This window comes from Panthera pardus, unplaced genomic scaffold, assembly GCF_024362965.1.
Source record: "Panthera pardus isolate Hobbes unplaced genomic scaffold, ASM2436296v1 HiC_scaffold_11, whole genome shotgun sequence".
In the NCBI taxonomy this organism is placed as follows: Eukaryota; Metazoa; Chordata; class Mammalia; order Carnivora; family Felidae; genus Panthera; species Panthera pardus.
In genome coordinates, this window is record NW_026526666.1 from 99,507,436 (window position 1) to 99,531,185 (window position 23,750).

At 45.5% G+C, this 23,750-nt stretch overlaps 1 long non-coding RNA gene across 2 annotated transcripts; it reads left to right on the top strand.

Annotated features, from left to right (window-relative positions):
* The first annotated feature begins 187 nt into the window (after nucleotides 1-187).
* On the top strand, nucleotides 188-23,637 carry LOC109274085 (uncharacterized). Of its 2 annotated transcripts, none has more exons than XR_002083441.2 (3): nucleotides 188-483; nucleotides 13,367-13,440; nucleotides 22,507-23,637. It is a non-coding gene; the product is annotated as an uncharacterized LOC109274085 (long non-coding RNA). The 2 variants fall into 2 exon arrangements; XR_002083440.2 differs by lacking the exon at nucleotides 22,507-23,637 and adding an exon at nucleotides 14,915-15,548.
* Nucleotides 23,638-23,750: the final 113 nt, after the last annotated feature.

Genomic DNA, 23,750 nt, shown 5'->3' on the forward strand with positions numbered 1-23,750 from the left:
GCTTCTGGCCCCAGGACGAGGCGGCCAATGGGCCGCGGGCGTCGCGCCGCCGATTTCCTCTCGCCGGCGTCTCCTCCCGCTCCCGCCCCACCCCCCTCCCCCCGCAGCCGTCCCGGAGGGGGAGGGGCGAGTGGGGGCTGAGGGCGGGCGGCGCGCGGGGGGCGGGGCGGGGCGGTGCCATGGCGACGGCGCGGGGGTGGCCGGCGCGGCGGGCGGGTCCAGGTAGGCTCCCCGGAGGCCCGGGCTGGCGGGAAGCTGGGCGTGGAGGGGACGGGGGGCCTGCGCCGCGACCCCCGCCGCGCTGCCGTTGTTCCCAGGCGATTGCCGTTTCGCGGCTCGGCTTGCAGACCACGTAAAGGACGACGGAAAACGTCTCCCTGCTGGCGCCGGTACTGTAACGTATTGAGCGCTCACGTTCTGAAAAAAACCTTTGGACCCTCTTCTACCTCCGCCGAGAAAGCCCATCTGGAAGGAGACTCTAAAGTACAACTTCTATTTATTTGGCTTTTAGAGAGTTTCTGCTTTGGTTTGTTTTGGGGTTTTTTTTTAGCATGTTCCAAAGTGACGGTAAAATTTGAGAGTATAAATGATAGACCCAGAAAATTTCAAAGTGCTTGCACAGACGTGAGAAAAGCTTTTGCTGTCAAAGAAAAGAAATCATCCTTACTTGCACAAGAATACCATTTTTTAATCGAGATATGCAATTATTAAAATCCTATTCGTTTTAGATGTACAACATAAGGTTTTGTGGGTTGGGGGGGCTGTGTTGTAAGTTTTTATTTAAGCTACGGTTAGTTCAGGAGCGCCTGGGTGGCTCGGTTGGTCGAGCCTCTGACTTGATTGCGGCTCAGGTCATGATCCCAAGGTTGTGGGATCGAGCCCCATGTCGGCCGTGGATCCTGCTTAGGATTCCCTCTCTCCCCCTGCCCTTCTCCCCAGCTCATTCTCTTTCTCTCTCAAAAAAAGATTCCAGTTAGTTCACATACAGTGTAATATTAGTTTCAGGTGCACAATCTAGTGATTCAGCACTTGCATATAACACCCAGGGCTCATGATACAAAGTACATTCCTTGATTCCCATCACCTATTTCACCTACCCTCCACCCACCTGCCCTCTGGTAACTATCAGTTTGTTCTCCAGTTAAGAGTCAGCTTCTTGGTTTGCCTTCCTGTCTTTTTTTTTTTTTCCTTCTCTTTGCTCATTTGTTTTGTTTCTTAAATTCCAAATATGCTTGAAATCATACAGTATTTGTCTTTCTCTAACCCACTTATTTCATTTAACATAATACTCTATACCTCCATCCATGTCCTTACAAATGGCAAGGTTCCATTCTTTTTCATGGCTGAGTAATATTCCATTCCATTCCTCTTCTTTATCCATTCATCGTTCCATGGACACGGGCTATTTCCGTAATTTGACCATTGTCTATAATGCTGCTATGAACTTGACATTTCCCTTTGAGTTAATATTTTTGTATTCTTTGCGTAAATACCCAGTAGCGCAATTGCTGGATCAGAGGCTAGTTCTGTTTTTAACTTTTTGAGGAACCCCCCATTCTTTTTTCCACACCGCCTGCTCCAGGTAGCATTCCCGCGAGCAGTGCAAGAGGGTTACAATATAATGATTTGATATATGTATATTTTGCAAAATAATTACCAAGATAGTTAACATCTGTCACCACACATATAGTTACAGTATTTTTCTTGTGATGAGAACTTTTTTTTTAATTTTTTTTTTTTTAACGTTTATTTATTTTACAGAGAGACAGAGCATGAACAGGGGAGGGGCAGAGAGAGAGAGGGAGACACAGAATCAGAAGCAGGCTCCAGGCTCCAAGCCATCAGCCCAGAGCCCGACGCGGGGCCCGAACTCACGGACCGCGAGATCGTGACCTGAGCTGAAGTCGGACACTCAACCGACTGAGCCGCCCAGGTGCCCCATAGAACTTTTAAGAATTATTGTCTTTGTTGGGGTACCTGAGCGGCTCAGTTGGTCAAGTGTCCAACTTCATCTCGGGTCGCGATCTCACGGCTCGTGAGTTCAAGCCCCACGTCGGGCTCTGTACTGACGGCTCAGAGCCTGGAGCCTGCTGAAGATTCTGTGTCTCCCTTTCTCTCTGCCCCTCCCCTGCTCACATTCTGTCTGTCTGTCTGTCTCTCTCAAAAATAAATAAACATTAAAAAAAAATTTTTTTTTAAAGAATTATTGTCGGGGCGCCTGAGTGGCTCAGTTGGTTGAGCGTCTGACTTCAGCTCAGGTCATGATCTCGCGGTTTGTGGGTTCGAGCCCTACGTCGGGCTCTGTGCTGACAGATCAGAGCCTGGAGTCTGCTTTGGATTCTATGTCTCCCTCTCTCTATGCCCCTTCCCACTTGCGCTCTGTCTGTGTGTCTCTCTCTCTCTCAAAAATAAATAAACATTAAAAAAAAATTTTTTTTTTAAATTATTGTCTTAGCAATTTTCTTTTTCAATGTTTATTTTATTTCTTTATTTTGAGAGAGGAGGGGAGGGGCAGAGAAAGAGGGAGACAGAGAATCCCAAGCAGGCTATGCACTGTCAGCACCGAGCCCGATGCAGGGCTTGATCCTACCAAATGTGAGTCTGACACTTAACCAACTGAGCCATCCAGGCACCCCAGCAATTCTCAATACAATATATAATGCAGTATTATATACATATGTATGGCAAATCTATAATACAGTATTGTTAACTGTAGTCCCATGCTGTACATTAAATCCCCAGGACTTACAACTGGGAGTTTGTACCTTTTGACCGCCTGACCCATTTCGCTCACCCCTACCCCACTCTGTCAATCACCGATCTGTTCTCTGAAGTACACAAATATTTTGTAATGTAGAAATCTAAACTGAGCATTCAATGTAGCAGTATCATAAAATTCTAGATTCTGCCACATCCCGAAGAATATACTTTGTTGGATGGTCTACTAAACCATAATCTTAAAGATTGTATTCTAGAATTAGAAGAATTTCAATTTTTCCCCCTTTGGTACTTGCTTAGAATAGTAAGCCGACAGCTAGATATGCAAGGAATTTGTGAGTAAAATGAGACCACTACTGGCTTTGCAAATTATCTGCTCTCCAGGAAAGGAATTCCGGGTAAGCCAGAATTTGGACTCTCGGTGACATTGATGTTAATATATTCACTTCTCCTTATTTTCAACATCCTTATTGTGATATAATTCACACACCATACAATTCACTCATTTAAAGTATGCAGAGGTCAGTGTATTCACAGTTGTATGACCATCACTAATTCCAGAACAATTTCATCACCCCAAAAAGAGACCACATACCTATGAGCAGGTCACTCCCCACTCTCCCCTCTCCTCCCTGGGGGCAACCCAGTAACCTGCCTTCTGTCTCTGAATTTTCCTGTTCTGGACACATCAGTGGAATCCTACATTATGTGGCCTTATGTGTCTAGTTGCTTTCTTTTTTAAAAAAAATTGTTTCTAATGTTTATTTCTTTATTTTGAGACCGAGTACAAGTGGGGGAAGGGCAGAGAGAGAGAGAGGGAGACACAGAATCCGAAACAGGCTCCAGGCTCTGAGCTGTCAGCACAGAGCCTGATGTGGGGCTTGAACCCACAAACTGTGAGACCACGACTTGAGCCGAAGTCGGACGCTTAACTGACTGAGCCAGCCAGGCACCCCTAGTGTTTATTTATTTTGAGAAAAAGAGAGACAGAGTGTGAGCAGAGAGAGAAGGAGACACAGAATCCCAAGCAGGCTCCAGGCTCTGAAGCTCTGAACTGTGAGCACAGAGCCCAACATGGGGCTTGAACTCACAAACAGCAAGGTCATGACCTGAGCCGAAGTCGGATACTTAACCAATTGAACCACTGAGGTACCCCCTTTTTTTTTTAATGTTTACTTATTTTGAGAGAGAGAGTACACAAGTGGGGGGAGAGGGGCAGAGGGAGAGAGGGAGGGTGAGAGAAAGAGGGAGGGTGAGAGAGAGAGAGAGAGAGAGAGAGAGAGAGAGAATCTCAAGCAGGCTCCACACTGTCGGTGCAGAGCCAGACCCAGGGCTGGATCCCATGAACCGTGAGATCATGACCTGAGCCAAAATCAAGAGTTGGATGCTTAACCAACTGAGCCACCCAGGCACCCTCTTATCATTTTCTTAGTAACCTCTTTTCTCTAGACACTTTATTGTAAGAATACAGTTTATGATACACATAACACGCAAAATATATATTTATCAACATTTATATTATCAGGAAGGCTTCTGATTGGGTAGGCTATTAATAGTCTAGTTTTTGAGGAGTTAAAAGTTATACATGAAATTAAAATTTTTTTATGTTTATTTATTTTTGAGGGGGGGTGCAAAGAGAATGGGGGGCAGAGGGTCTCAAGCGGGCTCCACGCTGACAGCAGAGAAGCCCTATGTGGGGCTGGAACTCACAAACCACATGGATGCTTAACCGACTTAGCCCCCCCGATACCCCAAAAGTTGTACATGAAATTTAGACCTGGGGTGGGGGGGTTGGTACCCCCAAACCACTCTGTTGTTCCAGAGTCCACTGTAACACCATCACTTTGGGGATGTTCAGTCCATAACAGTAGTCATATATTGTAAGAAATATCCCTCCCATTTTATGATGGGAGAACAAAATTTTCAGGGTTAAATGGCCTGCCCCAAGTCAAACAAGAAAATGATCAGGAACCTTGCTTCCCCTGAGTCCTATCCCTGTCACGCAAATATCTCCGTGAGTTACAAGGACACGATATCAACGTTTTTACCATTTCCAAGGGAACTCTACACCCTTTCTTTTTCTTCAACTCTACGATACTTTGTGTCAATACAATGTAATTTTGTAAAATCACGAAAATTAGAGATGAAGTCCCTTTGGTCACATACTACTGTACTCCCAGGTGTTTTCCAGGACGAGTACAGTTTTTAGTGCTTTTTACATTTGTGTTTTACCCCAAGTGCTAGAGTCCTTCCACTTCCCTTAGGAGAAGCTTTCCCACTATAGCATAAAAGCGTCTCAGACGTGTTCATGATACTTCGCTCATATTTGTCGTTTTGTTCAGTCACTGCCATTTGCTCATTACTTCAGCCCCTTTGGACCGTGGAAAATAATGACTTCTGCTCTTGGGAGCTACCAAGCATCAGGGCCCAAGACAAATCAGTTCTACCTGGAAATAAGCAAAAGTACTTTTTTTTTTAAATTTTTCCTTTGATGTTTACTTTTGAAAGAGAGACAGAGAGAGATCACGAGTGGGGGAGGAACAGAGAGGGAGACACAGAATCCGAAGCAGGCTCCAGGCTCTGAGCTGTCAGCACAGAGCCTCACGTGGGGCTCGAACTCACGAACCACAAGATCATGACCTGAGCCAAAGTCAGAAGCTCAGCTGACTGAGCCACCCAGGCGCCCCAAAAGTACTTTTTAATCCTAGTGACAGATAAAGGAGGAGACCATAGGACAAACTGAAACACGAAACTGAAAATAAAGGTACACCATGGGCAGATTTTGTGATCTTATAAAGGGAGAGGAATTGTGTGGGGGCTTTATTTTTATTTTTTCCAGAACCCTTTTAGGAATAGCGTTTATTCAAGTGCCAGCACATAGAGAGTTCACTGGATCCAAACATGTCTTCCTAATGATCTACAAAGCTCCATCTTCCCCTAGGTGATCTCCCTTGCGATCTATAAGTATATTCTATTTTCCCTACTGCCATCGACCCCTTCCCCTGGACTCTGGATTCCCTCCCCTCCCACCTTCTAAAGGACTTTGGTCCAGGATTTATTCCCTTTCTTTTGCACCATCATTTTTCTCCCTCCCTGCTGGACACATCATCTGGTGTAGGAAGACAAACTTAAAAAACCTCTACCCTAGGGGCGCCTGGGTGGCTCAGTCAGTTAAGCGTCTGACTTCGGCTCAGGTCATGATCTCGCGGTTCACAAGTTTGAGCCCCGCATCGGGCTCTGTGCTGACAGCTCAGAGCCTGGAGCCTGCCTCGGATTCTGTGTCTCCGTCTCTCTTTGCCTCTCTCCCTCTGTCTCTCTCTCACAAAAATAAACAAACATTAAAAAAAAGAAGCAGAAAACCCTTCAGGATGAAGCTTTTTTTTTTAATTTTTTTTTCAACATTTATTTATTTTTGAGACAGAGAGAGACAGAGCATGAATGGAGGAGGGTCAGAGAGAGAGGGAGACACAGAATCGGAAGCAGGCTCCAGGCTCTGAGCCATCAGCCCAGAGCCCGATGCGGGGGTCGAACTCACGGACCGCGAGATCGTGACCTGAGTTGAAGTCGGATGCTTAACCGACTGAGCCACCCAGGTGCCCTGGGGATGAAGCTTTAAAAAAACCTCTACCTTGACCCTACATCTCCTTCGAACAATGCCTTCTTTCTAGGCTTCCTTGACTGCAAAACATCCCAAAAGAGATACCTTTTATTATTTCCATGCCCTCCCTTACTCCTATACCATTCTGAGAAAATTCTCTTGTCAGAGTCACCAATCACCTCCATTAGGCCCAGATCAGTTCCATTTCTGTGTCCCTACACCTGCTGGCCTTCTCAGCAGCAGCCAGCACAATTGGGCACTTGGGAAACACTGTCCCTTATATTGGCTTCCATGAGGCCCCACACTCTGGCTTTCCGCCAGAAACTCTTTCTCGGGTTCATTTGCTGCCTCGTCACCCAACCTTTAAATATTGCAAAGGGGCGCCTGGCTGGCTCAGTCGGTAGAGCATGACTCTTGATCTTGAAGTTTTAAGTTCAAGCCCCACATTGGATATAGAGATTACTTAAAATGTTTTTTTAAAAAGGCATAAAGATAGATAGATAGATAGATAGATAGATAGATAGATAGATATCGTAGAGCCACAGGGCACCAGGTTGAACCCTCTCCTCCCTGTTGATACTCCTTCCCTAAGTCTCCAGTCCATGGCTCTATTTTTTTTTTAAGTTTTATTTATTTATTTTGAGAGAGAGCATGAGCAGGGGAGGGGCAGAGACACGCAGGCAGGGCTCAAACCCATGAACCGTGAGATCATGACCTGAGCCAAAATCAAGAGTCAGATGCTTAACTGACTGAGCCACCCAGGCAGCCCTCGGGCCCATGGCTCTAGAGAGCATGTACATATGCTGATTGCCAAGTATGCATTTGTAGTCAAAATCTCTTCCCTGAATTCCACTTACACGTCCAGCTGCCTCGGTGATATTTGTATTGGGCCGTGTAATAGATACTTCGCCGCCACACATCTGCCCCCTCCCCTGCCCCCAGAGCGAATGTCCTCATTAGCCGTCCAGTGGCCAAAGCCCAAAGCCTTGGCATCATCCTTGATCTCTTCTTCCCTTCACACAGTCTGCCAACCAGTTATAGCCGGTCGTACTCCACATGTTCATGAGCTCGCCATTTTCTTCTTTCCAACTCCCCTGCAGTCCTTGAATCCAAGCCACCATCGTCTCCCGTGGGGCTATTTCACTGGTCCCATTTCACTCCTGTCCCTTTTCAATCTACACTGCAGAAAACAGGCAGTGAGACCTTCTTAAAACACAGATCATGTCATTTACCCATTCAGAAACCCCCTCAGTGATTCCCATTGTCCATTGAATAAAATGGCAAGATCCCTATCATGACTTGTAAGATCCTAAGGCATTTGGCCACCTCGGATTCTCTTGCCTCATCTTATACCACACGCCCTTTCTCCTGTGCTTCAGCCTTCCCTCTTCAGTAAGACAAACTCTTGGGGCGCCTGGGTGGCTCAGTCAGTTAAGTGTCTGACTTCAGCTCAGGTCAGGATCTCATGGTTCGTGGGTTCAAGCCCCACACTGGGCTTCCCATTGACCGTGCAGTGCCTGCCTGGGATGCTCTCTCTGCCCCCTCCCCCCCTTGCGTGCGCGCGCGCGCGCTCTCTCTCTCTCTCTCTCTTAAATAAACTTAAAAAAAAAACTGATTTAAAAAAAAAAAGACAAGCTCTTTCTCTCCTAGAGGCCTTCGTACTTGGCATCTCATTTACCTGAAAAACTCTTCCCCCAGCTTTTTGCGAGGCTGGTTCCTTCTCATCCTTCAGATCTTAGCTCAAATGTCACGTGTTCATCCGTGCATTAATTCATTTAACAAATATTTATTGAGCCCTTTGCATTTTAGGCCCTGTTCTAGGCACTGAGCATACAATACGTGTGGCCCTCGGAGAGGCAGACACCCGGCTAGAATTAGACGAGTGAGAGATTGAGGTAGGGAAGCACGTGTGGAGGATGAGGGGTAAAAGAGAAGGTGAGGGGTGCTTTCAGACTGACTACAGGTCAGCCACTGTGGAAAGGGGAGGGGGACGGAAGCAGCATTGAGGAGAAAGAGTCTCACTCTGCAGAGCAGTTCTAAGGAAGATTTCGGCCAAGTTGCCCAATGGAAAAATCCCACCTCCTGCAGGAACGGGCCTGAATTAGCATTGCACCCCGCAGGTGGGACGGGCCCTGGGGAAGCCCGGCCTCTCGCAAACACTGTGGCGGATCCAGAGGGCCACAGCTGGAGTCCTGTGTCCACCTCCTGCCCCTCAGCAGGGAATCTGAGTCCTCCCGCTGCCGCGGCCCGCTGGCAGGACACGCTCGTCCTCCTCCTCCTGTGTCCAGGGATGGAGAATTTGAATGCCACTTCCCGCCACATGCTGCCGGCTCAACTCACTCTTCTCCAGGGCAGGAGGAAGAAGTTAGCTGCTTGCCGGCTTTGGGGTAGCAGCTGCAAATGCTAGACTCCGTGCTTTGATCTGACGGTACCGTTTGCCTGCCTTCGGGGAGCGGAAATTCTGGTCCTCTCCCAGCTGTGGTAAGCAAACTGGGGCAGACCCTGTCCCTCTGGGCAAGGCTTTGGTCGGTTGTCCAAATGTGCCACTGCCTCATCTAGCATGAGTGTTTCCTGTTTGGGGGTCAAGTTTTAGCTCGTTTTGTTAATAATAAAGGTGACTTTTAGAAATGTCCACTCTTGCATCTCCTAGGTTCCTATTCCTCAACAGGTTCCAAATAGAGAACCTCCACCCCCACCCTGGAAAGTCCCGTCACCACCCTGAACAAGGTAGACAAGGTCCGAATACTCATGTGGCTTCTGTGCACATAAGTCACCTTGCTTTCTCTGTCATTCTTTTACTATATCCCGTTTAGTTCTTTCGTGGCACTTCATCAAAATCGGAAATATTTTCATTTGCCTGTTTATTTGTTTATCGCCCTCCCTCCCCCCCACACTATCTCCCACCAAGAGGATGTAAACCCTTCGGGGTCAGAGACCTGGCCCACCTTGTGTTTTGCTAAAATCCCAGTATCTAGAAAAGTACATGACTATTCAACACGTATTTATTGAGCACTGACTAGATACAGAGATGTAACGGCATAAAAAACAAAACAATTCCTGCCCCTGTGGAGCTTATATGCTGGGGGGGTGGGGAGGGCGGAAATAAAATAAGTAAATAGATTGTATAGTATATTAAAAGGAGACAAATGCTATAGATTAAAACAGATCCAGGAAGGGGAATAATGCTGAGATTAGTGTTTCCATTTTAAGTAGGGTGGTCAGAGAAGACCTGGGCAAGAAACATCTGAAGAAGGACTTGAAGGGAGTGAAGAAGGGAGCCAAGGGGGTATCTGTGGGAGAGCATTCAGAGCAGAGGTAACAGAAGGCCCTGAGTCAGGAACAGGCCTGGCAGGGCCAGTGTGGCCAAAGCAGAATGAGTGTTAGAGCAAGTAGGAGGTGACGTCTGTGGCTCTTTAAGACGGGAGCTGCTGGAAAGTTTTGAACAGAGAAGTGACCTGATCCCCTTATGTTTTAAAAGGATCACTCTGCTAGGTGGAAAACAGACCTGAGGGGAGCAAGAGGAGGGGCATAGAGACCAGTTAGGCAAGAGGTGCAATGATCCAGGCAAGAGGAATGGTCCCGGTGAAAGAAAGGTTTGGGGCTCAAACCAAGGACCTGGGACTCAAACCAAGATGGCAGCAATGAAGGTAGGGAGAAGTGGTTGGATTCTGGATCTATGGTGAAGGAAGAGCCAACAGAATTTGGGAGAGGATGTGAGAATGGATAAGAAGGGGGAGGTCAAGATGACTCCAACTATTAGTAGCGACCATTCATTGAGATGGTGAGGAGTATGGGTGGAGTAGAAGGGAGGAGAAGATAATGGGTTCAGTTTGGGACATGTTAAACCTAGGATACGCATGAGACTGTGAAGTAAGGTTGTCAAGTAGACAGTGGGGTCTAATAGGCCTGGAATTTGGGAGACAGGTCTACACTACAGACGTCTGTTGAGCGTCTTTAGTGCACAGATGAAATTTAGTCATGAGATGGGATGAAATCACTCCACGGGTGATTACAGCAAGAGAGGAGGTCTCTGGACTGAGCTGGGGGAACTCCAACATTAAGAAGCAAGGAGTGGACAGGGCGCCTGGGTGGCTCAGTAGGTTAAGCGTTGGACTTTGGCTCATGTCATCTCACAGTTCCTGAGTTCGAGCCCGGCATCAGGCTCTATGGTGACAGCTCAGAGCCTGGAGCCTGCTTCGGATTCTGTGTCTCCCTTTTTCTCTGCCATTCCCCCCCCCCCCCCCGCCCCACCGCATTCTGTCTCTCATTCTCTCTCTCTCTCAAAAATAAATAAACATTAAAAAAAAGAAGAAAGAAAAAACGTGAGGGGGGCAACTAGCTGGCTCGGTTGGTGGAGCATGTGACTCTTGATGTCAGGGTTGTGAGTTCAAAACCCAGGTTGGAGTCTACTTATAAACAGACAGACAAACAAACAAGGATAGACAACTCTCTCAAGAAGTTTTGTGACGAAAGAGAGCCAAGAAATGGGACATCCGCTGGAGCAAGAAGTGGGTCAAAGTATTTTGTGTCTAAGATTGGGAGGGTGGGGCACCTGGTTGGCTCAGTTGGTTGAGCGTCCGACTTCAGCTCAGGTCATGATCTCATGGTTTGCGAGTTCGAGTCCCGCGTCTGGCTCTGCACTGACAGCTCAGAGCCTGAAGCCTGTTTGGGGCGCCCGGGTGGCTCAGTTGGTTGAGCATCCGACTTGGGCTCAGGTCATGATCTCACAGTTTGTGAGTTCGAGCCCCGCGTCAGGCTCTGTGCTGACAGCTCAGAGCCTGGAGCCTGCTTCGGATGCTGTGTCTCCCTCTCTCTCTGTCCTTCACCGGCTCATGCTCTGTCCCTCTCTCTGTCTCTCAGAAATAAATAAACGTTAAAAAAAATAATAATAAGATTAGGAGGAAATAATAGCATATCTTGTATGTTCATGAGAATTATTCATAGAGAGGGGAAAATTTGAAGAGTTAGGAGAAAGTGGAGAGAAAACAGGAGCACTGTTAGATTCTGTGCACCAGTGGGGTCGTCTTTGAATCCTTTACCTCCTAAGAAGTAAGCGTGTCCTCACGTAAGAGGATATTTCCGCTTGGAAGGAACATCATAACAATTTATTTCTTACGCAAAAACAATAGCAGTTTATTTCTTATGCAAAGCCTGTAAGGCCTCCATCTTGTTTGCCATTGCTGCTGACTTGATGTTAGCAATTTTCTAGATGTTCAGCTTTCTTCTTGCATAAAATGCTGCAGCAGACCTGCCAAGGAGTGACCACTGCTTTATGAGGCCTTGTTGGTAGCGGTAGGTCATTTGGGGCTATGATCACAGGTCATGCGTTGTGATTGACTTAACGCCTCTAAAAGTTAACTCTGTTAAGTCTGCCTTTTCTGATACTCACCTGGGCTAAGGATTCAGAATTTCTCTTGCTAGGAGTCGGGTCTCATTTCCATGGGATTACACAGCCTAATGTCTGGGGTTGTTTGATACACTCAGCAGACGTGGTTGCCAAAGCCAGGAAGGAAAAAAAAAAAAGAAAAGAAAACAATGCTGCTGACTCAGTCTCTCATCTATGCTCGCATCCAGTAACCACATGCTGGGCGAAGCATTGTGCAAGACACAAAGACTCACTGGTGAATCAAGAAACCCTAGGTGTTACCCTACTCATAAGATGCTTACAGTCAAGGAGAGAGAGAAAATACAGACAGAAGTGTAAGTCACAGTCGAACGTGTTAAGTGCCATAAAAGAAATTAAGGAAAGCGCTGAAAGAGTCCAACAACAACAACAACAACAACAACAACAAAAAAGAAAGAGAGAGATTATTACTTCTGGTTTGGATGATGGAGCTCTGATTTACTGAAATAGGCAAGGATTCTGAAGGAAATTTACCCACAGCCTTCCTTACAATGATCTCAGCTTTCCCCCATATTTTAAAACATAATGATTCACTTTTATTTTTTTTTAAGATTTTACTTTATTTTTGTTTTCATTTTCTTAACATTTTTATTTATTTTTGACAGACAGAGAGACAGAGTGTGAGCAGGGGAGGGGCAGAGAGAGAGAGAGGGAGACACAGAATCCCAAGCAGGCTCCAGGCTCCGAGCTGTCAGCACAGAGCCTGATGCGGGGCTCAAACTCACAGAGCTGTGAGATCATGACCTGAGCTGAAGTCAGACGCTCAACTGACTGAGCCACCCAGGCACCCCTAAAGATTTTATTTTTAAGTAATCTCTACAACCAACGTGGGGCTTGAACTTACAACCCCGAGATCAAGAGTTACATCTCTCCTGACTAAGCCAACCATGTGGCCTGCGATTCATTTTTATAATCCCCTGAAAAACAGGAACATTTTGACCCCACTTTCATTTTGCAGCCAAATGGACAGATGCTACCTCTTTTTGATAACATTTTTCCATTAATGTTATGTTTAAAATTTAATATCAGAAGAGTTTTGTTTAATTTTTAAAAGCTAACAAGTGGTTGCATTTTAATAAAAATAAGATTTACTGTGTTTAAAAAAATTTTTTTTTTAACGTTGATTTCTTTTTGAGAGACCGAGAACAAGCAGGGGAGGGGGAGGAGCAGAGGGAGAGGGAGACCCAGAATCCGAAGCAGGATCCAGGCTCTGAGCTGTCAGCACAGAGACCAACGCGGGGCTCGAACCCACCAACCGTGAGATCATGACTGAGCTGACATCGGATGCTTAACTGAGCCACCCAGGTGCCCCTAGATTTAATGTGTTTTTAATCAGGTGGACCACTCACCAACTCAATATCTGTATTTCCTCATTAAGTGATAAGAAAAGTGTTATCTGAAGGAAACTCTATATTGGCTATATTTTCATAAGTCACCTGCCTTTCTCTCTTCGCTTAGAAAAGATTGATAAATGTGTCAACTGGCATAAGAAAGGGACATGGTGGAAGGTCACCACCTTACCTGGGAGGAAATCAGTCACATCAAATTCCAGGAACTTGAGGAGAGGAAAGAGGTACGTATTATCACAAAGTAAAAAATGCTAATTGTGCCTCTTTCCCCTCTTTCTTCTTTCTTAATGTTTCTAGCAGCTTCCAGTGTCACTTGGCTGATGTCACAGCCGACCCGAGAGAGGCAGGAAGAAGTTGTACTTCTACTGAAGGTAGAAAATCATCTAAAAAGCTATAATTTGTTTTGTTTCGGGAGGTTATAAGTTTGATGTGAGTAAAGGGCAAAGAGAACATGTTCCTTCCTCCCCCAGCTTCCAGCAGTGTGTGTGTGTGTGTGTGTGTGTGTGTGTGTGCATGTGTGTAAGAGGAATTGGAGAGGTAATCAAACTGTTTAGAAGGTATGTCAACCACGTAAATTGTAAAACATAAGGCACGTTTCTATTTTTATGCAACCACATAAAAATTACAAGTTTTTATCAATGTTTTATATAGAGAGGGAGATATATAAATACTTACAAACCTATGTTATTTGAACATTGATTTCCATTGGTATATTTAGTGCTAGCTGGCATATATTTTTTACCTTTTTTAAAACTTTGAGTATGGTTGACCTTGACACGTATTTAAGATGAGATTCCACTATGAAGTTGTAGTTTGCACTATTCTGAGACACAGGTTCCCAAATGATACTCTAGTCAGTTTCTGTTCAAGTGGACTTCATCGCAGGGATTGTGTCCTTGTCTCTGAAAAATTGTACCAACAGTAAAATAACAAAGCAAACAATCACAGGACGATTTTTAACTCTTACCTGTTTCTCTGGGGATATTCTTTTGACTCTGGGGGCCGGCGGGGGGGAGTTTCATTGTGAAATATAACGCACGTACAGAAATGTGCATAAAAGTGATTATAAAGTACATCCCGTGCATTCACCACCTTGGTCAAGGAACTGTGTTGCCGGACCAGACCGTAGTCACCCGCTGTAACCTCATGCCTTCACAACACTGTCCCTTCAGTCTAGAGGGGCATGATCCTAACTTCCACAGTGATGATTTCCTTGCTTTTCTTCATAATTTTACCATTTATGCGTGCATCTCAAAACACTACACAACGTTTGCCTATTTTTTAATTGCATGTAAGGGAAATTATACTGCAGTATTTCCCTATAACCTCTTTGTAGTTCAACATTACGAGATTCATCCGTGTTATTTGATTTAGCCTGCACGGCCCACTCATGTGTATTGGCATAAAATATTCCATTGTATGAATCGTATGCCACAACTTACTCATCCGTTTTACTCTTTTTAAGTTTTTTCAGTTTATTAATCCTCTCGGTAAAAAACTGGGCTATATCACTGCAGAATCGCTGCTTCCTGTTGCGAGCATCAATCAGCATTGGCCTTTGCAGTGCCCCTGACTTGATTGTTTCTTTTTTAGTGTCAGACTCTACTGTTTTCTTGAGATCTTTTTCTTTTTTTCTTTTTTTTCCAATATCTGAAGTTTATTGTCAAATTGGTTTCCCTACAACACCCAGTGCTCATCCCAAAAGGTGCCCTCCTCAATAGCCATCTCCCACCCTCCCCTCCCTCCCCCCCCATCAACCCTCAGTTTGTTCTCAGTTTTTAAGGGTCTCTTATGCTTTGGCTCTCTTCCACTCTAACCTCTTTTTTTTTTTTTTTTCCTTCCCAGAGATCTTTTTCTTCTCATACAGGCCACGTCTTGAAAATCAAAGGTCAGGTTCATTTTTTTTGTTTTGCCTAATCCAAGAAGTTGTAAATTATTCTGAAGCCAGTTATCCTGCAGCATCAAATGGGTTCTGAATCCAAGTACAAAGATGACGTTTGGTGTGCTCTGGTACATTTGTACTTTTTTAAAAATTTTTAATGTTTATTTGTGAGAGAGAGAGAGAGAGACCGAGCATGAGTGGGGGAGGGGCAGAGAGAGAGGGAGACACAGAATCCGAAACAGGCTTCAGGCTCTAAGCTGTCAGGACAGAGCCCGACGCAGGGCTCAAACTCATAAACAGTAAGATCGTGACCTGAGCCGAAATCAAGAGTCAGATGATTAACCAACTGAACCACCCAGGTGCCCTGAGCCATTTTATTCTTTTTTTTGTTTTAATGTTTATTTATGTTTTGAAAGCGAGAGAGGGGCGCCTGGGTGGCTCAGTCGGTTAAGCGTCCGACTTCAGCTCAGGTCATGATCTCACGGTCCGTGAGTTCGAGCCCCGTGTCGGGCTCTGTGCTGACGGCTCAGAGCCTGGAGCCTGTTTCAGATTCTGTGTCTCTCTGTCTCTCTGCCCCTCCCCTGTTCATGCTCTGTCTCTCTCTGTCTCAAAAATAAATAAAACATTAAAACAAAATTTAAAAAAAAAGAAAAAAAGAAAGCGAGAGAGACAGAGTGCAAGAAGGGGAGGAACAGAGAGAGAGGGAGACACAGAATCCAAAGTAGGCTCCAGGCCCTGAGCTGTCAGCATGGAGCCCGATGCGGGGCTCAAACTCACGAACTGCAAGATCATGACCTGAGCCGAAGTCAGATGCCCAACTGACTGAGCCACCCAGGCACCCCTGAGCCATTTTATTCTTGATGAACATATATTTCCAGATTTTGGCAGTTATAAACAATGCTGTTATGGATATTTTCAGTTTTGTACCCTGGCACACCTGAGCACATGCTTGCTTGCTTGCTTTCTTTCTTTCTTCCTGGATTTCTAAAGCTTGTTGAATAGCAATGAAATATTTTTTTTTTTTGAAATTAACATTAATGAAAGAATAATGTTCTTTTTTTTTATTTTTTTTTTAACGTTTATTTTTGAGACAGAGAGAGACAGAGCATGAACGGGGGAGGGGCAGAGAGAGAGGGAGACACAGAATCGGAAGCAGGCTCCAGGCTCTGAGCCGTCAGCCCAGAGCCCGACGTGGAGCTCGAACTCACGGACCGCGAGATTGTGACCCGACCTGAAATCGGACGCTTAACCGACTGAGCCACCCAGGTGCCCCAAATAATGTTCTTCTTTATCTACAAAAGCTCCTAGAACATTAAATCCTAGTCACCCCCACCTAATACAAAACATTATGATAAAGCAGAACCAGCCATTTGCAATTCTTAGCTTTTTCCCATCTTGGAGCAAGCAAAGCAAGATTGCCTTTTTTCTTTTCCTTTTTTTTTAATTGCAAGAGCATGCACACCCATGCAAGCAGGGGAGGGGCACGGGGAGAGAGAGAGAGAATCCCAAGAAGGCTCCACCCTCGGCATGGAGCCCAATGCAGGGCTCGATCCCACGACCCTAGGATCGTGAACTGAGCTGAAATCAAGAGCCGACGCTTAACTGACTGAGCCATCCAGGCGGCCCAAGGTTGCCTTTCTTGCCGACTAATCCTCATCTGTACCTATGTATATATCTGTATATGTTTTTTAAAGTTTCTTTTTTATGATAACTCACGTTTGAATCTTTAAACAAGTGTCTATGCAGGAGGAAGGTGGGTGGAGCACTGACAGCACTTGTCTGGCCGTAGCCACGGGAACAAAGGCAGAGTTCAGACTGGGCCTCTGAGGGCAAGGCTCCCGACCCAGGCCAACCCCCCCTGCGTGGAGGTCTGAGTTGTCAAAGATGACACTGTTTTGGTAACGAGCTCCTGGGCAGACTCCCGACCTATTTCCAGTGACTGCGTGGCTTCATTCAGGCTGCTAGCCACTGTGGTGGAGAGGAAGACGCTGGAGGGAACATTCTGTCTTTCAAGAGAGTTGCTGGTTTCCAGGCTGAGCATCACTGTGCCTCCATGCTGTTCCCTTTGGGGCTTCTTGGCAAAATGCAAATCCGCCTCCTCGTCCCTTTTCTGGCAGCAGCGCCTCCCCCAGGGTGAAGATTTCAACCTTGCCCTCGGAGTCGGGCTCTCTCCCCTCTGGAGCTGGACTTTGAACTCCTTTCCAAACGCCAGGAAAAGGACTCTGCCTGGACCGAAAGTCCTTTCCAGCAAATGTGCCTCCAGGTGAAGCACCAAGGGTTTCAGAAAGCGCTTAAACCTGCACCAGGACTGGTACTGTGCGGAGTGCAGAAGGAACCACTTTCTGGAATGGGAGCACTTCCTGCTGGCTCCTGGGCTGTTCGAGCTGTGCAGGGTGCCCTCGCTCGGACCCGGCGTCCCTCCTTTCCTTTGACTTGAAAATAGCCGTCTCTTCATTATAATGCAATTATTTCTTTTCCCGGCAATTTCGAATATTTTTCTCAGTTCATTTACATTCATGAGCTTGAATGGAAAGCTCAAGTGATATATTTCATACCTGGACTTACCTATGTTTTGTTGGTTCAATCTAGTGATGCCATCCTGCGTCATTCAGGGCGCAGGGAAATGGGAGCAGCTTACACAGGACGAGAGAGGTACCATAGGGCGACGCTAAGTAAGGCGGTCTCTAAAATCACGGGGGTTTCAAGCAATTTGCCAGCAAATCAAGCTTCCGCAACCTTCAGTTTTTCAGTCTGTGAAGTTGAGATAATAATAACACTTACCTTACAGTGTTACTGTAAGGCGTGTCCTCAAGGACTCCTTACGACGCGAGTAACGAAGTCCAGCCCAAGCTGTGTTAGATACTCGAAGGCTTTTACTGACCCGCCTGACTTGAAGGAAGAGTGGGAGGCAGGGAATGAGGGGAGAATGAAGTGCCTTCCTACCATCCATAAGTAAAAATCTTACACTCCGAATGGGTCAGTTGTGCCCTTGTTACCTAAACTCTGAACCAGTCGCTACGGGTGTGGGAAATGCCAACCACGACCAAAGCTGTCCTGGCCCCCTCTCAGACCCAGGTGTGGCCAGTCCCATTCTAAGCCCCCGGCCGGGACAAAATGGGACAAGGGCAGAATGGATGGTAGAGAGGCAACCATAATGTCCACTGCACCAGATTCATGAGTAACTGAGCACAGGGCTCAGTCTGGGGCTTGGGACTCAGCAGTCTGTCAACGCTCGTCGTTCTACGTGCCTCCGGCACCATAATCTGCCCTGCCATCCTCAATATTAAGATAAGCACTCTTTGGGGCACCTCAGTGGCTCAGTTGGTTGAACGTCCCGACCGACATCAGCTCAGGTCATGATCTCACAGTTCCCAAGTTCGAGTCCCGTGTCGGGCTCTGTGCTGACAGCTCAGAGCCTGGGGCCTGTTTCCAATTCTGTGTCTCCCTCTCTCTGACCCTCCCCCCGCTCATGCTCTGTCTCTCTCTGTCTCAAAAATAAATAAACGTTAAAAAAAAATTAAATAAAAAAATTTTTTCAAAAAAAAAAAAAGATAAGCGCTTTTCAAAGGGGTGAGATAAATCTATACCTCCTCATGGGAAAAAAAAAAAGTTATCCTTTAATTTCATGACTAGTGATTCTTATATTCACAGAAAATGCTTTCGTAGCAGGAATTGAACTGGGTACCTGTTATTTTCAACCTCAGCCAAAAGCTTGTTTGTTGTACTGATTAGAAGACTATTTTGCAAAGGGCCCAACATGCTGCACCCCAAAGATGTAATTAAATGCCGATGGGCACACGGAGTAAATATCGAAAGTAAACCTGTCATCTGTGGAGAACTAAAGACCTTTCAAATGAATGGAGGGTAAGAAAATTAGGGGAAATAGTATCCTACAAAAGATCTCAGGGGAAATAAAGTAGGGATTCTTGTCCTGGGCAGAAACAAAGTGAATATAAAAAGCATCCATTATTCACTGTCTGAGACTCCAAACAAAGAGGTTATAAAATAACAATAATCAGCAACCAAACTGGAGTGAAATTTCTGGAGTGATGGATGTTCTCTGGAATGTGAGGGTATGTGGGGATGGTTGCACAACTGCATAAATTTACTAAAAATTATCAGACTGTACGCTTATAATGGGTGAATTTTATGGTGTGTAAATTATAACTCAGTAAAGCTGTTAACATTTTTAAGAACACAAGAGTCACACTCCAAGAAATTACATTTTTATTACAAGCAAAATTGAAGTGCTGTTTTTCCTCCTTCTACCCATCTTCTCTTCCTTTGTTCTTGTTTGTTTCTTCCTTTGTTGCTGTTTTTTTGTCTTGTTTTTGTTTTTTCCATTTAAGTGAATTCAGAAGGGATAGGTAATGGAGACGCCTGCTAGGAGACATTCCTTTGCTAAGGATGAGCCTTTCCAGCTGTCTGAAGGGCCAACATCTGGTAGTGATTTTGTGGAAAGATCTTTGATCAGTGCTCCTTGGAGCCAGAACATGAGAGATCTAGACAGAGTCAAAGTCTCTGAAACTTTTTTTTTTTTTTAAGTATTTATTCATTTATTTTGAGAGAGAGAGACCATGAGCTGGGAAGGGGCAGAGAGAGAGGTGAGAGACTCCCAAGCAGGATCCAAGCCACCCATGCAGACCTGCATGCTTGAACCTAAGAACCGTGAGATCATGACCTGAGCTGAAATCAAGAGTTGGATGCTCAATTGACTGAGCCCCCCCAGGCACACACCCCCCCCCTTTTTTAAATCTGTGAAGCTTCTTTACAAACAGCAGAAACACTGAGCTTGTACATTTCTGAACTAGGGCTATTTGGTAGGAGGGGCTTTTTTTTTTTTTAACCTCAGCTTTATTGAGGTATAACGGACATACCTACTAATGGCCTTAATCGTGTTACTGATTTGACCCACATGGTTGGCAGATCAAAACCAGAATCTGGCACATCTTTACCTGGAGGCCATGCCGTAGCCTGGGAGATGGGGCAAAATTGCCTTGTGAAGCCTTGAGAAAGAACATATAACTCACAGTATCCAAAGGTGGGGAGTTGCGTTTTCGGCTTCCTTGTGGTCAGGTACTTTCCTCACCTTGCCCCTATAGTCAGAGGCCAACACCTCTGAATTTGGGAGCAGCGACCTAGAATAAGGTTTATATGCACAAAGCTTTGTAGAAAGCTTTGGAATATGCAAAGTGTAACTCAGTAGAAACATTAAATGTCCCTGAGTTCCCAACAACAAGCACACATGAGCACACAGGCACACTGTATATTGAAGGAATGAAGAAATGAAGAATTGAAAAGTTTTCTCAGGGTGCCTGGCTGGCTCCGTCAGTAGGGCCCGTGGCACTTGACCTCAGGGTGGTGAGTTTGAGCCCCATGTTGGGCACGGAGCCCAACAACAAATGAAGGAAGGAAGGAAGGAAAGAAAGAAAGGAAGGAAGGAAGAAAGAAGTTTTCTCTATAGAAATCATTTCTAGGGCACCCGGGTGGCTCAGTCAGTTAAGTGCCCGACTTCAGTCCAGGTCATGATCTCCTGGTTCATGAGTTCAAGCCCCATGTGGCACTCTGTGCTAACAGCACAGAGCCTGCTTGGGATTCTCTCTCTTCATCTCTCTCTGCCCCTCCCCCACTCCCGTGTGCACACTCCGTCTCTCTCTCTCTCTCAAAATAAACTTTAAAAAACGTCTTCCTGGTGTTCTAGTGGCCAAAATAGCAGAAGAAAAAGGAGAAATATACGTGAGGAATAAAGGTACAACATTTTAGGGGCGCCTGGGTGTCTCAGTTAAGCATCTGACTTCGGCTCAGGTCACGATCTCACAGTCCATGAGTTCGAGCCCCGTGTTGGGCTCTGTGCTGACAGCTCTGAGCCTGGAGCCTGCTTGGGATTCTGTGTCTCACTCTGTCTCTCTCTCTGCCCCTCCCCTGCTCATGCTCTGTCTCTCTCTGTCTCAAAAATAAATAAAAACATTTAAAAAAAAAAAAAAGGTACAACATTTTATAAAGCAGTAGGGTTGACCCAAGGTGAAATGATTCATCACGAGGAACATACTAAGTATGTTCTGAATAAGATTCCGAATATACACTCTGGAGCCAGGTCATCCGATTTCAGATTGACTTCCCCATTTTACGAACGGTGACCTTGAGCATGTTACTTCATGTAAGACAATCTGTGTCTCTCTTTGGGTTCCCGGACCCAATCCTGATGTAGGAGGGGGTGTTCCCACACGCACAGCCCCCAGCAATTCTGACACCAGTCTGACAATTCAAGTCCATTCTGACACCATCCACCAGAGATAGCATCAGATCCCACAGGTTAAGGGCTCAGTCCTTCAACACTGCCCCCCGCACCTTTGCCGCAACACTCCAGATGCCGATTGCAAGCCCTAGGCTGTTACCTGTGTCTCTGGCCCAACCAGCTACAGATAGGAAGTTCCACTGACCTCCTCTTTAAGTGCCTTTAATTTGCCAGAGCAGCTCCCAGAACTCAGGGAAACATGTTTATCAGTTTATGAAAGGATATTGTAAAGGACATGAATCGGCAGCCAAATGAGGAGATGCACAGGGTGAGGTCTGGGGGAAGGGCACAGAGCTTCCCTGCCCTCTCCAGGAGGACCATTCCCTCTACTCTCCGTGTGTTCAACCCAGAAGCTCTCCAAAGCCGGTCCTTTGGGGTTTTTATGGAAGCTCTCTTGCAAAGTCAGGATTGACTGGCTGATTCAACCTCTAGTCTCTCTCTCCTTCCTGGAGGTGGAGAGTGGGACTGAAATTTCCAACCCTCCTATCACGCGGTTGGTCACCCCGGTACCCAGCCCCTCACCTTGGGTGAGGTCCAAACGTCACCTTCCTTAATGCAACAAAAGACACATTTATCCCACTCGACACTCAGGAAATTTCAAGGGTTTGGAGAGGTGTGAGCCAGGATCTGTAAATGAAGACCAAATATATATAAGAAAACTATTTTGGGGGCACCTGGGTGACTTAGTCCATTGACAGCGTGACTCTTGATTTCAGCTCAGGTCATGATCTCAGGGTTGGGTTCATGAGATCAAGCCCCACGTCAGGCTCTGTGCTGAGCATGGAACCTGTTTGGATTCTCTCTCCCCCTCTCTCTCTGCCCCTCCCATGCTCATGCTTTTTTTACTCTCTCTCAAAATAAATAAATTAAAAAAAAAAAAAAAAACTATTTTGGTCATCTGTATGACCAGATATATATTTCTTACAAATCACAATACTGCAGGGTCAAAATTTCCTCATCTATAAAATGGGAGTAAGAATAGTAGCTATTTCATATGTTGTGAAAACTAAGTGTGCTGACCTCTGTAAAGTACTTAGAAATTGGCTTGACCCCTACATGGGAAGCATTATATAAGTGTTTTATTATTATTATTGTTATTATGGCCTATTTTTTCAACCTTTCTTTTAGTGAATAGCACTTTTCAGCCTTTCTCTGTACATCATACCCTTCTCCATTCAGACCCATTGGTAGCGAACTACCAAAGGTATGTGTACTTAGCTGAGATACTTTTTCTTTCCTTTTTTTTTTTTTTTTTTTGAGATGTTCGTACTTTTGAATGTGAATTATGCCTGCCCCTTCTCCAGTCTTGTGGATTCCTAGTGTCTACAGTGGAAAGATCTGAGAATCTACACCAAAGGACATTAATACCGCCCACCAATATGAGGACATGAAACCAATCACCAGTCCAGAAGACGTTTAGTACAGAGGTTCAAGCCTATGGTTCTACTCTCGGCTCTGTCCCTACCCAACCTCGTGACCCTCCTAGGAAATCACTTACCCTCTCTGTAACTCAGTGTCCCTCATCTGCCAAATAGAGATACCACTTACCACGAACACTGGGTTTTGAGTCTCTTCCCATTGGCAGAGGATGATTGCTTAAACCCAAAGAGTGGAAGCCCGGCTTAAAGGATTTTATTTGTTTGGTCGTATTTGGATTCCTGTATTGAGAACATACAAGTATTTTTATCATAATCATTATCCTTATCAATATCTAGGTAATATAAACTGAGGCAAAGAGGCCAGGAAAAATGAGAATCAGTTCTTGCCTATTTTTCACAATTTATATTCAATAATGCTTAGGAATTCCCAGGTGCTTCTCTCTAACTGCACTGTGTTTAGTTTTTAGGACAGCTTCTGTGCAAAAGAAAAGCACACCTCGAACTGGCTTCAACAAAAAATGGATTTTATTGATTTACATCACCACAAAGTCCAGAAGTAGACTTTGAGGTCAGCTTTGTTCAGGAGGCCGAACAGCAGACTCAGGTTTCTTCTTGGTTCTCTCTCTCTTTGCTTTCTGCATTATCTGCTTCCTCTTCTGGCTGGCTTCGTTCAGAGTGTTCAGGTGGTTCCGAGGATGGGGCATATTTCCTCACCCAAGCCTTGCAAGGAAGACTGATCATCTTGTCCCATCATTCCCAGCTAGAATCCTGAAACTCACTCAGATTAGATCACCTTGGACCACGTGCAGGGACAACAACGAAAAGCACTATGTGATTTAGTCTCTGTCACCTGTCACACATTTCACAGCTGGAGCTTGGGTAGAGTTAACTTCAGTAGCACCAAACAGATACCTTCCTAGCAAAAGAAAGTCCCATCATCCCCCTCAGTAGTTTCTGAGACAGCTTTTTCTGAGAAATAAGTGGCTAAATAAATACTAGGTTGCTATTTTAATTTTTTTAATGTTTATTTATTTTTGAGAGACAGAGCATGAGTGGGGGAGGGGCAGAGAGAGAGAGAGGGAGACACAGAATCCGAAGCAGGCTCCAGGCTCTGAGCTGTCAGCA